Here is an 18,275-nt window from a genome sequence, read left to right on the forward strand (position 1 = left end):
CTCCTTCGCTACGGGGGCTAAAAAGTCACTCATCCTGATCGCGACTCTTCTCGTCCCTGGCACCTCAATGGTGGAATGAGCTTCCACCTTCAGTCAGGACGGCTGAATCACTGCCGATCTTTCGAAAAGACTAAAGACACACCTTTTCATGCTCCATCTGGGCCCTTCTTGAACCAACTTCTTTCTCTCTCTAAAAAAAAATATATATATATATACTAACTTAACTTTACCACTATTCCTTCAGATGTTGTAGTTGTCATAGACTGTGTTGCATAGTTGATTGCTCTATTGCTGACAAAAATGTGTTATTGTAAGTCGCTTTGGATAAAAGCGTCTGCCAAATGACGTAATGTAATGTAATGTAAATACACCTGTGCACTGCCAATACAGAGAGAGAGAGAGAGAGAGAGAGAGAGAGAGAGAGAGAGAGAGCATGTATTGAATACATGCTCTCTCTCTCTCTCTCTCTCTCTCTCTCTCACACACACACACACCCACACACACACACACACACACACACACACACACACACACGCATACACCAGCAAACACAGTGAAACAGTGTAGAGATGACTCATTGTTGCCATTATCAAGGCAAATAAGTTTGTTCAATGTGGTTTTCTACTGTCTTATTGTAGGTGGAGATAGGCCACATCAATGAAGTCCTACGTGGATTTATAACTTGACTGTCTTTATCACAGAAAGTCTCTGACCTAGAGCCATCTGTCTTTGATTCTCCACTGTTATGAACCTCTAACATCACAGGTGTTTCACAGAGAAAGTTTGATGTCTGCAGGGAGAATGTGCTGATGCAGTGATTTTGGGGGGGTGTTTTACAATAACATGTTGCATCACTTAGCAATTACACCCCCTTTATAACAAAGGGATCAATCACTCCTCCAATTGCAGACAGATGTGTTTGTGACAATAAAGACAGGCTTGTCTGTCCCTGTTTCAGATGTTGATTATCTCTCTCTTTGTGTAGCGTATCTTATGGTAAATGAAAAACAGGAACTTATAGATTTCCCAGAAATATATACATTTCAGACCAGTGAGCAGCCTACATTTCCTGTGAAATTTAAGCTATGGATTTCCCAAGAGACTGGCAAATCTGTTCATATGAAATTTTCTCAACAGACTAGTAAATTCTAAATCTGTACATTTCTAGGAAATAGAGTATGGATGACATATGTTTGTACTGAAGTGAAAGTGAAAGTGAAAGTGAATGACCTGTCAAACTGACAGGTCAGGCCAGTGAGCAGCCTGATGACATGTTTGTACTGTAGTCGTAGTATTCACCTTTAAAGGCACTTGAATATAGCATGATACCCATGTGTTTTACATAAGAATGTGTGGAACAAACTCAACTATCTGAAATATGAGGTACAATTGTCCTAGACTGTGTCAAGAGATAATGTGGCCCTAATGCTGAAAATCGCCCTAATGCTTGAAATCGGCCTTTGGAAATGCTGTAAATCTCTTGTGAAAAACACACCTTTACTCATGTGGATGAAAAGTATAGCAAATTTTTAATAAATTACGAGCTAAACAGAACAAGCAGGAAAACGACACCCTAGAATTAAAAGTTAACGGCGTTTTGGTTAAAGACCCCGCAGTGCTGGCCTGTACATTTAATTAATATTTTTCAATATTTTTTAATAGTGTATTAGAAATAACACAACTTTTAGCCCCCTCTGGTGTTTCACCCAGCCCAAGTGTGGATGCCCGGCCCCTCTTTGAGCTGGAAGAAATAACTGAGGAAGAGGTAAGACAAATCCTTGTATCGCTGAAACGCTCCAAGGCGAAGGACGCCTATGGCCAGCCCTAGACACTGATTTTATAAAAACATAACCATAATAAAACCAATCACCAAGTTAGTAAACCAATCAATCAGCTCAAAGGAAGTGCCATCATCCTGGAAGGTGGCCACGGTGACATAGATCTTTTAATCTGGTAGCGGGGTATCGGTAACTACAGGCCCATCAGCATCCTCCCCACCAGGTTTACCAATTATGAGAAAAAACGTCAGCATATTGTTATATGTGACATACGGTATGTCATTGATGATGTCAGCTAGTAAGTTAGTAGACGGACAAGCCCGTCTTTTATTGTCACACGGACACACCCAACACATGCATGCGGCCACAAACACACACTCATGCTGACGGTGGCCTGTGAAATTTGTCCTCTGCATTTAACCCATCCAGGCTTGTCCTTTCCTCCGGGGGGCAGGCCAGGAGCAGTGGTCGCTTTTTCTTTCCAGCGCCCGGGGACCAACTTCGGATGTTGTCGTCACTGGTCGGATGGCGATGACGATCTTCTGCATGTTTTTAGTGGGGGGGTTATGTACGGAGGAACCCCCTGGGGAGCACGGGGAGAACATGCAAACTCCACACAGAAAGGCCCTTTCGACGAGATAACCCACCTGGGCAGTAGGCACTGAAGATATGGGGGGGAACACAACCGCAGCGCCCACAGCGTCCCAGGCGAGAATCGAACTCAGGACCTTCTAGCTGTGAGGCGACAGCGCTAACGACTGCGCTACCGACTGCGCCACCGTACCCCCCTAACCACCGTACCCTCACTGATGATATTAAATCCAATCAATCAATGTATTACCGATGGTGTACTGGAATTTGAATGTCTGGGTTCCCTAGATTTTTGTGATTCAAAGTGGGGTCACAAGCCAAAAAAGGTTGGGAATGGGAACCCCTGGCTTAGAACATTATCATGGAACTTAGGCTATACATCATATACACACAACATAGGTTACACATACTAAGCATTTTACTAGATTATATAGCCTACATTGCGATCGATACTACACAAACATAACATATCTTTGGACTGTAGGAGGAAACAGGAGCACTGAGGGGAAACCCATGCAAACATGGGGAGAACATGCAAGCTCCACACACAGAAAAGACCGGAGAGGAGATTTGAACCCACGAACCTTCGTGCTGTGAGGAGTGTTAACTACTGAGCAAGGGAGCCTGAATTCGGGGCCCCCCATGGGTCAACTAGTATTAATTAATACACAGGACAAGATGTTACTATCCCTTGTGCCAAAATCCGAGGAAAAACACATTTAGAAGCCCAATCCAGAATAAAACAAGCTAACAGGCTAACAAACTAATAAACAAGACACAAATCACCAGTTACCTACCCTAGCCAACAGCAGTATGAAGCATGTCATTGGGGTTTTCAAGTGGGCACCTTCCTTCACCGACGTTTCGTTAAGTTAGGCCCACGACACCTCAAGAAGGCTTAACGGTGTAATCCAGCGTCCTGGAAACACCCCCCTCCATGCTACCACCGCACAACTGCATATTACCTCACTATCTAAGCCTAGCTATCCAGGTCGATTCGGTATGACATTCCTGACTACACCACCACTGTCAATGATTCAGCCCTGTTGATGCGGACCGTTAATCATGACCACCAACAAACAATCCCTAACTACACCACCACTGTCAATGATTCAGCCCTGTTGATGCGGACCGTTAATCATGACCAACAAACAATCCCTAACTACACCACCACCGTCAATGATTCAGCCCTGTTGATGCGGACCGTTAATCATGACCAACAACAAACAATCCCTAACTACACCACCACTGTCAATGATTCAGCCCTGTTGATGCGGACCGTTAATCATGACCAACAACAAACAATCAATCTGACCTTAGCGAGCTCCCCAGCTAGCATGTTTCCTCCTTATCCACAGCCATTCACTTGCTCGTTCTGCTGCCTGAGACATGTTGCTAACCGCAAGTTTCAGGCTCCGTCCCCGAATGCCCAACTCAGTTAGTAAGGCAATAACGGACTTTGCCACAAAACCACGGCAGCCCACCTCTACAGGCCGCACTCGAGCCCTCCAACCTCGCTGCTCTGCCTCTGCTGCCATTTCAGCATACCTAGCTTTCTTGCGCTCATAAGCCTCCTCAACTCGATCTTCCCACGGGACTGTGAGTTCGATAAAATAAACTCTCTTCTCTACCTCAGACCACAGTAACAAGTCCGGACGTAGCCGGGTGCTAACTATATGTATGTAATAATGATCATCATCATCATCATCATCATCATCATTAATTATATTAACAGAATAGGGCCCTTTTAATATTGACCTGAAAATATAATTCAATAATGAGAGACTAGAAAGTTTAACAAGCTTTAATGATACAACAAATTAATTTTGGCGTATGACTACATGATATGATGACGCTCTCCTGAGATGATGAGAGGGCGTCGTCAGTGAAGAATAGGATAGGAAATCGAAATCCCCCATAGGGAATTCTTCAATCAGGAGTCATGACGATGGTGGTGGTCAGGGGGGGAGGTGGGGCGAAAACAACTGCTTCAGTGATGATGATCAGCAACTGAGAATGACACATGGCACATACACAGCACATAGCAAACAGAGTGAAACATGGATCCTGATATACGCTGATTAGGTGATTGGGATCAGCTGGAAAGGAATAGCTTGGGCTGATTGGTTATTGCCACATGCAGCATGGTAAACTGTGAATGGATGAGGAGACAGCATCAATGAAAAGGGGACGAGCCTAACAATGAATGGGTTATACAACCTCAAGAAAGGGGGTGTGCACTGTGATATGACCTGAACTGGGCGTTAGCTGCTAAGTAGTCTTCATTATTGAAAATAGCCCAAGACATTATTACTGCCAGACTACTGTCAATAAAACCTATTCTCGTATTGTCCTCAAAATGACATCATGCAAAGTGATTTTTTTTGGGTGGTATTCTCAGTGTGGTATCTGTAAAAGATTAGCACCAACATTGAGTTTGATAGATTTAGATTTTTTTGTGCAGTGTCAAATTTAAAGACAAATTTACCAACCCCAAAAAGGCCCCCAAAAAGTGCTATTTTTGGGCCTCCGGCTATTTTTTTTTTTTTACAAAAAGCATGCATTTTATTACTTTCTCTGGGTTCTCTGTAGGCAAGGCTTCCAATTTTAAGATTTTACTTGTCATTACAAAACTGACGTCATTTTGATGACATAATTTCCATGTTTGGCATCAGTTCCATGTTTCCATTGGTATATCATTGAAATCACACAAAAAATTATAATTTGGTGTAAGTGAGCTCTATTGACCATAAATTCCAATAGAAAGCATAAGAATGGTCGTGATGGTTTGGAATGGAGTTGCTAACAAGGTACAACATAGAATTGGGTGAACATTTATACTTCATGGTGCTTTTATAAACAGTCAAACCAGACCGGGTCAATTTGACCCGGGAGGACAACAGGAGGAACTATTTTGAATAAAACACCCAAAATTAAATTTAATTAGTTCAAATTAATTTTATTTGTGAAGTGCATAGTATTGAACCACCCATGTGATTTTCTCACATTTTAGTCGTAATAATGGTTCATCAAATTTTATAGCAATCATTATTCATCATATACTCTTATTTTTTCAAGTATAGACATACACGCCCAAAAAACATAAATGGAGTGCACAATTAAATTAAATAGAAAGAAAAAACTGGGATGGGGAGATGTTGGGCAAGACAGGGAAAACAGAAGAAACATATCAAAATATAAAACAGTCTCTATATCAAAATGGATAACAGAGAGATGACTAATTGTATTCCTTTAGAGAAAATCATGTATGTTCTGAAAAACAGATTTGATGTATTCCTAAGTATTTGGCAACATTTTATTGAGTACATGAAAATATTATCCCTATACCAACTGTGGACTTGCTACGACTTCTGAACTGGTTCCACTATAGGTCAATAACAACATCTACAAAATATGGTTGAGATATCCCATTGTACTTCATGACATAAAAAAAAATATTATTTTATTTTCTATTATTATTTTCTATTACTGTTTTTTCTTTCTTTCTTGTCTACATTGAAAACTTTCAAATAAAATATACAACAAAATATATATATAAAACAGTCTGGATCAATGGTATTGAAAAATTGCAACCAGTTGCAAAATTGCAAATTTAAATAAAGGGTCAATTTCTCCATCATAAATAATCTTTTATAATTAAAATAATAATAATCAGACTGTAACCACTTCCTTGTTATTGTTTTCTTAGCAGCCAGGATTATTTTGAACAAATAGGCTACTTCTGTCTTTTAAACAGTCCAACTTCAAATGTGACTTCTTAACCTTTTACCCATGTGATTTTCTAGCAATTTGATGAAAGAAAACCAGAGGGTTGGAGCGATTACATCTTCAGAAGACATCAAGATCCAGGCCATTGTATCTTCATCCCCAAACTCAATATCAATGTCTTTTTTCATCTTCCACTTCTGCTCTGTGCAGCGTGCCAAAAAGCCGGTCCCAGTGTGTGAAGTATGGCGCGTAGTTCACCTTGAACTTGAGGTGGTGCAAGTCATGGTGCATGGCTCCTCCGTACAAACCGAGAGGCACCAGTCTATGTGGGGACCAGGGGAAGTTGTAGCCTGAGTGTCCGTCCACAGACAGAAAGATGTTGATGATGTAGAAGAGCATCTCGGTGAGCGGGTGGCAGTGCAGCAGCGTGGGGCTCACGGTGGCGAAGAAGCTGAGGCTCAGGGTCTCCCAGACACCCGAGTGTTCTGTGGTCAAGGAGAAGGGTGCTGTGAAGCGGTGGTGCTCCTTGTGGAACATCCGGTAGAGCCAGGGGATCTTGTGGTGCATCAGGTGCCACACAAAGTACTGCGTGTCGAACAGGAGGAGGCAGGCCAGCACATCCCTGACTACGGAAAAGGACCCAGGGGCCAGCGCAGGAAGAGCCATCGTGGGTCTCCAATACCAGTGCAGAATGGTGATGGGGAAGATGAAAAAGACATGGTTGAGGAAGATTTTGAGCAAGCATCTCTGGGCCGTCGTCCAGGTCATCCTGCTTTGGGGCTGGATCTTGAATTGCCGTAGCCGGGTCACTCTGGAGGAGAGTAGATCCAGACATAAGTAAGGCAGGCAGCAGCTCAGGAAAACAGCCAGTGAGAAGAAGAAGGCGAAAAATGGAGAGCTGAGGAGGTCCTGCTGTGCTCTTATCCAGTCCCACAGGGTCTGCAGAAGGAGCCTGTCTGAGTGTTCCATCCTTCCAGGTTGAGTGAGTGAAATGTCATACTGCACTGGAGAGGTCTACTTATATCTGACCAAGTATGATGTGCAACCCCCTCCTTATATGGGTTTCCCTGGACATCCCACATGAAAGACATTCTCCTTGGCAGTGGCCTTATTCATTCTTGGGGTATAGGCTAGTTTTACCCATAGATTCATAGATAGACCCTTGTGTTTTTACCTAAGCAGGAAGCGCCACCTTGTGGATGCAAAACGGTAACATTCTACCCAGATAGCAATGGACATGCTGTAAATCTCTTGTGAAAAACACACCTTTATTTACCATGTGGATGAAAAGTATGGCAAATTTTAAATAAATTACAAGGTAAACAGAACAAGCAGGAAAACGACACCCTAGAATTAAAAGTTAACGACGTAGTGCCGCAGTGCTGGCCTGTACATTTAATTAATATTTTTCAAATCGTGTATTAGAAATAACAAAACTTTTCGCCCCCTCTGGTGTTTCACCCAGCCCAAGTGTGGATGCCTAGCCCCTCTTTGAGCTGGAAGAAATAACTGAGGAAGAGGTAAGACAAATCCTTTCTATGAAATAGAGTATGGATGACATATGTTTGTACTGTAGTCGGAAGTGAAAGTGAAAGTGAATGACCTGTCAAACTGACAGGTCAGGCCAGTGAGCAGCCTACATTTCCTGTTAAATTTAAGCTATGGATTTCCCAACAGACTGGCAAATCTGTTCCTAGGAACTCTTCTCAACAGACTAGTAAATTCTAAATATGTACATTTCTAGGAAATATGTATATGTAATATTATGGATGACATATGTTTGTACTGTAATCGGAAGTGAAAGTGAATGACCTGTCAAACTGACAGGTCAGGCCAGTGAGCAGCCTACATTTCCTGTTAATTTTAAGCTATGGATTTCCCAACAGACTGGCAAATCTGTTCCTAGGAACTCTTCTCAACAGACTAGTAAATTCTAAATATGTACATTTCTAGGAAATATGTATATGTAATATTATGGATGACATATGTTTGTACTGTAATCGGAAGTGAAAGTGAATGACCTGTCAAACTGACAGGTCAGGCCAGTGAGCAGCCTACATTTCCTGTTAATTTTAAGCTATGGATTTCCCAACAGACTGGCAAATCTGTTCCTAGGAACTCTTCTCAACAGACCGCTAAATTGTAAATCTGTACATTTCTAGGAAATAGAGTATGGATGACATATGTTTGTACTGTAGTCAGAAGTGAAAGTGAAAGTGAAAGACCTGTCAAACTGACAGGTCAGGCCAGTGAGCAGCCTGATGACATTTTTGTACTGTAGTCATAGTATTCACCTTTAAAGGCACCTGTAGTTACACTATAAGTACACTCTTGTTACCCTGTAGTTACACTATAAGTACACTCTTGTTACCCTGTAGTTATACTATAAGTACAGTCTTGTTACCCTGTAGTTATACTATAAGTACAGTCTTGTTACCCTGTAGTTATACTATAACTAAGTACAGATCTTGTTACCCTGTAGTTATATTATAAGTACAGTCTTGTTACCCTGTAGTTATACTATAACTAAGTACAGATCTTGTTACCCTGTAGTTATACTATAAGTACAGTCTTTCTTGTTACCCTGTAGTTACAATCAATCAATATCAATCAAACTTTATTGCAGACTCCACCGTCCAAATAGACATACAGTCACATATAGTAAATAGACATAAAAACACACACCACAACAACAACAAAAAAAAACATTATAAGTAAGGGATAATGTATACTGAGCCGGTGATTACTGTGGAAATAATGACCGACAGGTGAATGATTTAGCCCGACGCGCAGCGGAGGGCTTAATATTCACCTGAAGGTCATTATTTCCAGTAATCACCGGCTCAGTATACATTATCCCGCTTAGAACACGGCCTACAACTAAATCATTCAATAATCTGACAAAAATAATTATTCAAATAGATTTTTTAATAGCGTTTTCAACACAAAGCGGTTTCATTCGTAATTGGCACACAAGACACCACAGCTGCAACTGGTTGGCTTAGTAGCGTCTGCGGACAAAATGCTCTTACCAACTGATTAATCCAGGTGTGGCAGAGCAGCGGTCGGTTGTCGAGAAATAATGACCGGTGAATATTGTTGATTGACCAATCAGAATCGAGTATTCGAGAGAGCCGTGTTCTAAGAGGCGATATATCACATATTAACAAAAAGTGCTTATGCAAATTCAATAAAAGGCATCTAAAGATAAGAACAGTAAATGCCATTAAAATGCCATTTAAAAGTGCTTTATACACATTCTATAAAAGGCACGAATACCAGTGTGTCCACATATAGGATTGGTATCTCCCAGAACTACACCTTGGGTTGGTCAACTGTATAATGAGATCATTCTGGGACCCCTGCAGTCTATGAACTTATACATTAGTCTTCTCAGGGTGGCCTGGAAGGTGTTTATCCCTAAGTCACAAAAAAGCTTGCTGGCACTACTACCCCTGGGCTTCTTGAGCAGGATTCTGAGACAGTCATTATAAGCAACCTTGAGTTTGCGCAAGCTCTCTTTCTTATATCTCACCCAGAGAGGGGCCGTGTACATAGGGGTGCAGTAAGCTCTAAACAGGTTCACCTTCACTTCATCAGAGCAGTAGTGAAATTTTCTCACTAACACATTGGCTTGGACATAATAGCATTCTTCTCTGTCTAAGCATGTCAGCATCATCCTCCATCTTATCATTGATGATGTGGCCTAGATATTTTACATTGGTACACACAGACAGGGTTTTACCAGACAAATAGAAACCTGGGAAATTAAGATGTTGATCCGCCTTGGTCCTACATATCATTATTACACTCTTTTTGGCATTATACTTGATGTCAAACTTGACCCCATAGTCTGAGCATATGTTGAGAAGCTGTTGGAACCCTGCACTACTGGGAGATATAATGGCCAGATCATCAGCGTACATGAAATGGTTGATTAAGGTGTTACCCATTATGCACCCTGTTCTACAACCTCTCAACTGCCTTGACAGGTCATCCATGTACAGGCTGAATAGGCCTGGGGATAGAAGCCCTCCCTGCCGTACCCCATTACCAACTCTGAAGGGAGAGGATGAGATACTCCCCCATTTTACCTGCATAGTCTGCCTGTCGAACCAATATGCCAGGATACGTATGATGTTACCTGGAACACCCCTATGCTTCAGCTTGGTGAAGAGCTTGTGATGGTTGACTCTGTCAAACGCCTTAGAGGCATCAATAAAGCCATAAATGCCATGTGTTACCAACCCTGTAAGACAGATGGACAGCAACACAGCAACCCTAGGGCTGGCTAGCTTCAGGTGCTCTGCAGTAATGTTATCCTTGCCACATGCTTTGTTATCCGCTAGTTGCCTTATGGCTTGGGAAATCTCATAGGGGCTGATGTGTACCACTTCCTCCTCTATGTTGCCTGTACAGTAGGGCTCGCTTCTGACACAGTTGAACAGAGCAGCATAGTGCTGCCTCCATAGTTCAGTTATATTTTCTCCACCAGATACACCCTCAATGTTACATGGCAGTGCTGTTTTACCCCTATTTATATTTTTAACTTCTTTCCAGAAGCCAGTGACATTGCTGTCAAGCAGTTTTCCAGCCATAGAGTCAGCTCTCAAGGCTTGCTCATGCTTGCCAACAAAGCGCACTGCATATTTGTATCTAGCATTGGTTAGCTTTTTATGCTCTAGAACAGGCCCCTGTCTAGGTCTGCCAGCAATAACCCAGGCCTTAGCTTCTGCACGGGGGCCAGCTACATATCTATTCCACCCAGGCTTGGTGTTTTTAGCTTTGCCAAGGTGAGTGAGTAGAGGTCTGCTGGCCTCTAATAAGGCATACACAATACAATTGTACATTTCACAGAGGTCATCACAGAGAGGTGTCATTACAATTGACATTGGAGCAGAGAATGGCATTCATAGGTAAATGTATTTTGCTCAAGAGTGCATCTGATTTCCCACAATAAAATAATACATCCTCTGAGGAGAGTTTAGACCAGCCTATCTTAGCCTCACTTGCACTATTGTCCTCCCTCATTATCTCAGGGAGACTGCCAGTGTCAAGTGTGATCTCAATGGGGAAATGATCAGTTGTAGTAGCCTCATACAGTACTTTCATAGGCCCAAGTGTTGCATGAGCATCTGCAGTACATATCAGATGATCAAGCCAGCTGGTTGTTCTGTGTTCTATAAGTACAGTCTTGTTACCCTGTAGTTATACTATAAGTACAGTCTTGTTACCCTGTAGTTACACTATAAGTACAGTCTTGTTACCCTGTAGTTACACTATAAGTACAGTCTTGTTACCCTGTAGTTACACTATAAGTACAGTCTTGTTACCCTGTAGCTATACTATAAGTACAGTCTTGTTATCCTGTAGTTACACTATAAGTACAGTCTTGTTACCCTGTAGTTACACAGTCTTGGTACCCTGTAGTTACATGGTTATTTGCGGGCTGTATTCTAAAGCATTACCGATTTTTTCTTTGTTTGTCTTTCATCATAAGATAAGGAATTCAGGTCAAATTTAGCTACAACATGCCAATTGGTTATGAGAAAACGAATAGGCTATTTCCAATTACCAATGAAAACATAAAACTTAGTATTTCATTATTACTTCATTCTTCCTTCCTTCGAAGGAAGAATGACTGATGAGTCTCACGTTGAGGCTATTATTACTATTATTTGGTAACTGATTTTTCCACTTTACTCACAAGCACTATTCTTATCAATCAATGTAGGCATTCCAGTGAAACTTAGATGGAGATGGGCATTTTGAGAATCACTGTATATATTTACTGTATGTCATTTTAATAGTTAAAAAAAGAGAGACAGAGAGATAAGAATTCACATATAGGCGATATATATGTTTTCCAAGATTGAATAGTTTGACTGTGCACACATCTTAATTGTAGAAGTTATGAAACTTTCACTCTCTTGTTTCATTATGAATCCTAGAATAGCCTACTGTAACGTTATCTCTCTATCATCCCAGGCCACTCCCCACACCAGTGGTTCTCAAACTTTCTCATGTCAAGGACGCCTAAACTGACACAATTTAGACCATGTAGGCTACCCCCATTTGATAATATTTTGGCCCAGGGTCCCCCATCTGATAGGATGTTTACTTTTAGATGTTTCATTACAGAACTTGTATGAAAGCCATGACCATAATAGTCATACATTCTGTTATTGTGTTACTTATTAATTGAATTAATAGTTAAAATAAAGTTTTTGTTGGGGACCCCCCCTCAAGGAGCCCTGGGGGTCTCTGGACCCCACTTTGAGAACCACTGCCCTACAGCAGCATGTATGCTTTGATGCATTGATGTTACAAGCATAAGAATGGTCGTGATGGTTTGGAATGGAGTTGCTAACAAGGTACAACACAGAATTGGGTGAACATTTATTACTTCATGGTGCTTTTATAAACAGTCAAACCAGACCGGGTCAATTTGACCCGGGAGGACAACAGGAGGAACTATTTTGAATAAAACACCCAAAATTTAATTAAATTAGTTCAATTTAATTGTATTTGTGATGGGCATAGTATTGAACCACCCATGTGATTTTCTCACTTTTTTTTTATTGACAGTCATAATGGTACATTAAATTTGATAGCAATCATTATTCATCCTGTACTCTTATTTTTTCAAGTATAGACATACAAGTCCAAAAAACATAAATTGAGTGCACAATTAAATTAAATAGAAAGGAAAAAACTGGGATGGGGAGATGTTGGGCAAGACAGGGAACACAGAAGAAACAGATCAAAATATAAAACAGTCTCTATATCAAAATGGATAACAGAGATGACTAATTTTATTCCTTTAGAGAAAATCATGTATGTTCTGAAAAACAGATTTGATGTATTCCTAAGTATTTGGCAACATTTTATTGAGTACATACAAAAATTACCCCTATACCAACAGTGGACTTGCTACGACTTCTGAACTGGTTCCATCATCAGGTCGAGTGGACACTATAGGTCAATAACAACATCTACAAAATATGGTTGAGATATCCCATTGTACTTCATGACATAAAAAACAACAACAATTCTATTATTATTTTCTATTACTGTTTTTTCTTTCTTTCTTGTCTACATTGAAAACTTTCAAATAAAATAATATATATATATATATATATATATATATATATATATATATATATATATATATATATATATATATATATATATATATATATATATATATATATATATATATATATATATATTTATATAAAACAGTCTGGATCAATGGTATTGAAAAATTGCAACCAGTTGCAAAATTGCAAATTTAAATAAAGGGTCAATTTCTCCATAATAAATAATCTTTTATAATTAAAATAATAATAATCAGACTGTAACCACTTCCTTGTTATTGTTTTCTTAGCAGCCAGGATTATTTTGAACAAATAGGCTACTTCTGTCTTTTAAACAGTCCAACTTCAAATTTGACTTCTTAGCCTTTTACGATCCAGTCCATTGTATCTTCATCCCCAAACTCAATATCAATGTCTTTTTTCATCTTCCACTTCTGCTCTGTGCAGCGTGCCAAAAAGCCGGTCCCAGTGTGTGAAGTATGGCGCGTAGTTCACCTTGAACTTGAGGTGGTGCAAGTCATGGTGCATGGCTCCTCCGTACAAACCGAGAGGCACCAGTCTATGTGGGGACCAGGGGAAGTTGTAGCCTGAGTGTCCGTCCACAGACAGAAAGATGTTGATGATGTAGAAGAGCATCTCGGTGAGCGGGTGGCAGTGCAGCAGCGTGGGGCTCACGGTGGCGAAGAAGCTGAGGCTCAGGGTCTCCCAGACACCCGAGTGCTCTGTGGTCAAGGAGAAGGGTGCTGTGAAGCGATGGTGCTCCTTGTGGAACATCCGGTAGAGCCAGGGGATCTTGTGGTGCATCAGGTGCCACACAAAGTACTGTGTGTCGAACAGGAGGAGGCAGGCCAGCACATCCCTGACTACGGAAAAGGACCCAGGGGCCAGCGCAGGAAGAGCCATCGTGGGTCTCCAATACCAGTGCAGAATGGTGATGGGGAAGATGAAAAAGACATGGTTGAGGCAGATTTTGAGCAAGCATCTCTGGGCCGTCGTCCAGGTCATCCTGCTTTGGGGCTGGATCTTGAATTGCCGTAGCCGGGTCACTCTGGAGGAGAGTAGATCCAGACATAAGTAAGGCAGGCAGCAGCTCAGGAAAACAGCCAGTGAGAAGAAGAAGGCGAAAAATGGAGAGCTGAGGAGGTCCTGCTGTGCTCTTATCCAGTCCCACAGGGTCTGCAGAAGGAGCCTGTCTGAGTGTTCCATCCTTCCAGGTTGAGTGAGTGAAATGTCATACTGCACTGGAGAGGTCTACTTATAGGCTATCTGACCAAGTGTAGTGATGATGTGCAACCCCCTCCTTATATGGGTTTTACTGGGACATTCACCTAAGGAAGCGCCACCTTGTGGATGCAAAACGGTAACATTCTACCCAGATAGCAATGGAAATGCTGTAAATCTCTTGTGAAAAACACACCTTTACTCATGTGGATGAAAAGTATGCCAAATTTTAAATAAATTATGAGGTAAACAGAACAAGCAGGACAACGACACCCTAGAATTAAAAGTTAACAACGTTTTGGTTAAAGACCCCGCAGTGCTGGCCTGTACATTTAATTAATATTTTTAAAATAGTGTATTAGTAACATAAAGAAAAGAAGTCGCACACTCAAAATCTCCTCTGCTGTGTTTTAATGGTTACACCAACATGTTTCGGCAAGAGTGCCTTCGTCAGGGTGCAGTGACGAAGTGACTGCACCCTGACGAAGGCACTCTTGCCGAAACATGTTGGTGTAACCATTAGGGATGTCAATTTTCGGTTAATTTCACTTTCGATTAACCGACGCTAATAATCGATTAACCTATCGGTTAATTCATAATTTTTTAATATTAAAAAAAAAATTTTTTTTTTTTTTTTTTTTTTTTTTTGTCTATTTACTCAATGAACTCATGCCCAAACAAGGCGTGTCTATTTAGATGCTGAAATGTTAATGCTTTTTGTGTTAGAATTTCTAACACAAAAAGCATTAACAAGCATTAACAAAAAGCATCAACATTTCAACACAAATTCTTTTTGTGTTAGAATTTCTAACACAAAAAGCATTAACATTTCAGCATCTAAATAGACACGCCTTGTTTGGGCATGAGCTCATTGAGTAAATAGACCAAAAAAAAAAATTTTTTTTTTTTTTTTTTTTTTTTTTTTTTTTTTTTTAAATATTAACTGATAGACCGACAGCAATAACCGAACAACGACGTTAGCGACGGTTAATCGATTAACGGTTAACCGTTGACATCCCTAGTAACCATTCAAACACAGCAGAGGAGATTTTGAGTGTGCGACTTATTTTCTTTATGTTACTTTGACTTTACATTAGTCTGCACCTCTTCAAACTTTTTGGGTGTGCTCCACTCTATATACTTAAAATAGTGTATTAGAAATAACAAAACTTTTCGCCCCCTCTGGTGTTTCACCCAGCCCAAGTGTGGATGCCTAGCCCCTCTTTGAGCTGGAAGAAATAACTGAGGAAGAGGTAAGACAAATCCTTTCTATGAAATAGAGTATGGATGACATAGTAAGTAAGTAAGTAAGTAAATAATTTATTTCTGTCAATTTTTCAGTTTCACATGAATGCATTACAGTAATAATGTGCGTTTACATATAGGAGACCGAAAAGGTGTAGGCTGAAGCCGCAGCTTATAAATGCCTACAATGTTTGTATTGTAGTTGGAAAGTGGTTGAAAGTGAACGTGAATGACCTGTCAATCTGACAGGTCAGGCCAGTGAGCAGCTTACATTTCCTGTTAAATTTAAGCTATGGATTTCCCAACAGACTGTCAAATCTGTTCCTAGGAACTTGTGATGGAAAAATTGCTGAAATGCCCTGCTGATTCATCAATAATTGTATCTGTCAGGACATGTGCTGGATGTGTGTAGCAGTACTAAATATCTGGGCCACATCATTAATGATCATATGAGTGATGACGATGACATGTATAGACAGCGACGTATGTTGTATGCACAAGCAAATATGCTGAGAAAGAAGTTTTATTTCTGCTCTGAAGAGATTAAGATAACCCTGTTCAAAGCCTATTGTACATCGCTTTATACTGCCCCCTTGTGGGTCAAGTTTAACAGGCTAGAATTCAGAAACTGCAGGTGGCCTACAATGACTGTATGAGAATACTGCTTGGGAGGCCAAGGTGTTGTAGTGCCAGTGAAATGTTTTGTGGTGTCGGGGTCAATACCTTTCATGCCCTTCTGAGAAACCTGACCTATACATTTATTTGTCGTCTGAATGTTTCTCAGAATATCATAATCTTGCTTCTGACTCAACCCAGTCTTAGTGCAATTAAGTGTCCAGCACTTGGGCTCATTGGTACAGGCCCTTATTGTAGTATTTTTTGATGTGCTGATGTTAATTATTTAATTGTTTGATGTTGTGTTGTTGTTTTTTACTGTGTGTTTTTATTGGACCTTGTGTCTGCTAATAAAGATTGATTGATTGATTGAATAATGAGATATCCGTTTCAAGTGTTTTTAGGAGGTTTTTATTCTAGATTAACATCTGTGCACAGAAGTCTCCCCGACCACGTTGTCAGACAGGAGCCCCGAATCATAGTTACAATTCATCATATACTGAAACTATGACACCCCCCCCCCCCCCCCCCCCATCTGGAGGGAAGTACTTTTCCACTTCATACAACCTCTCCCCAACTCAGTATTATTACTTCATTCTTCCTTCCTTTGAAGGAAGAATGACTGATGAGTCTCACATTGAGGCTATTATTACTATTAGTTGGTAACTGATTTTTCCACTTTACTCCACAAGCACTGTTCTTATCAATCAATGTAGGCATTCCAGTGAAACTTAGATGGAGATGCGCATTTTGAGAATCACTGTATATATTTACTGTATGTCATTTTAATAGTTAAAAAAGAGAGACAGAGAGATAAGAATTCACATATAGGCGATATATGTTTTCCAAGATTGAATAGTTTGACTGTGCACACAACTTAATTGTAGAAGTTATGAAACTTTCACTCTCTTGTTTCATTATGAATCCTAGAATAGCCTACTGCAGTGGTTCTCAAACTTTTTCTGTCAGGCCCCACTTTGGAGGAAGAAAATCTTTCGGGCCCCACCGCTCCAACAAAATTGAAACAAAACGGTCCAAGTTTGACTTTTATTGACATAATGACCATTCATTTCTATATTCTGGCTGTTTTGCACTGCACATCTTTTCAAAAACAATAACAATAAAGTGCAACCTCTACAAAACAAAATAAATTCAAATATCTTAATTGTGAGTTCAAGTCACTATCACTGTATTAAGGGCTGCAATGAGCCTGTTTTCCACTGCAAATCTTTTCAAAACAATAATAAGGTGCAACCTGCAGAAAATAATAAGTGCAGACATTTGTGAGAACTCAAGTTTTCTCAGCATTAAGGGCTGCAATGAGCCTGTTTTCCACTGTAAATCTTTTCAAAAGAATAATAAAGTGCAACCTGTGCAGAAAATAATAATAACTGTGAGGACTCAAGTTTTCTCAGTATTAAGGGCTGCAATGAGCCTGTTTTCCACTGTAAATCTTTTCAAAGGAATAATAAAGTGCAACTTGTGCAGAAAATAATAATAATAATTGTGAGGACTCAAGTTTTCTCAGTATTGGATGATAGAGAGATAATGTTACAGTAGGCCCTACTGTAACATTATCTCTCTATCATCCCAGGCCACTCCCCACACCAGTGGTTCTCAAACTTTCTCATGTCAAGGACGCCTAAACTGACACAATTTAGACCATGTAGGCTACCCCCATTTAATAATTTTTTTGGCCCAGGGTCCCCCATCTGATAGGATGTTTACTTTTAGATGTTTCATTACAGAACTTGTATGAAAGCCATGACCATAATAGTCATACATTCTGTTATTGCGTTACTTATTAATTGAATTAATAGTGAAAATAAAGTTTTTGTTGGGGACCCCCCTGGATCCCCCCCTCAAGGACCCCTGGGGTTCTCTGAGAACCACTGCCCTACAGCAGCATGTATGCTTTGACGCATTGATGTTACAAGGGGAACTGCATGGGCGGTCTCTCATGGGTGGAGCGCGCACTGCCAGGAAATGTGTGTCG

General features: G+C 40.5%; 2 pseudogenes across 2 annotated transcripts; both read right to left on the bottom strand.

Annotated features, from left to right (window-relative positions):
* Positions 1-6,269: 6,269 nt before the first annotated feature.
* Positions 6,270-7,067, bottom strand: LOC310789074 (cholesterol 25-hydroxylase-like protein pseudogene; annotated as a pseudogene). The gene has a single exon. The product of its transcript is annotated as a cholesterol 25-hydroxylase-like protein pseudogene (transcript).
* A 6,539-nt stretch (positions 7,068-13,606) lies between these two features.
* Positions 13,607-14,404, bottom strand: LOC310789076 (cholesterol 25-hydroxylase-like protein pseudogene; annotated as a pseudogene). Its single transcript has one exon. The product of its transcript is annotated as a cholesterol 25-hydroxylase-like protein pseudogene (transcript).
* Positions 14,405-18,275: the final 3,871 nt, after the last annotated feature.

The sequence above is a fragment of the Poromitra crassiceps genome (assembly GCF_964638095.1).
Source record: "Poromitra crassiceps genome assembly, chromosome: 14".
Lineage (NCBI taxonomy): Eukaryota > Metazoa > Chordata > Actinopteri > Beryciformes > Melamphaidae > Poromitra > Poromitra crassiceps.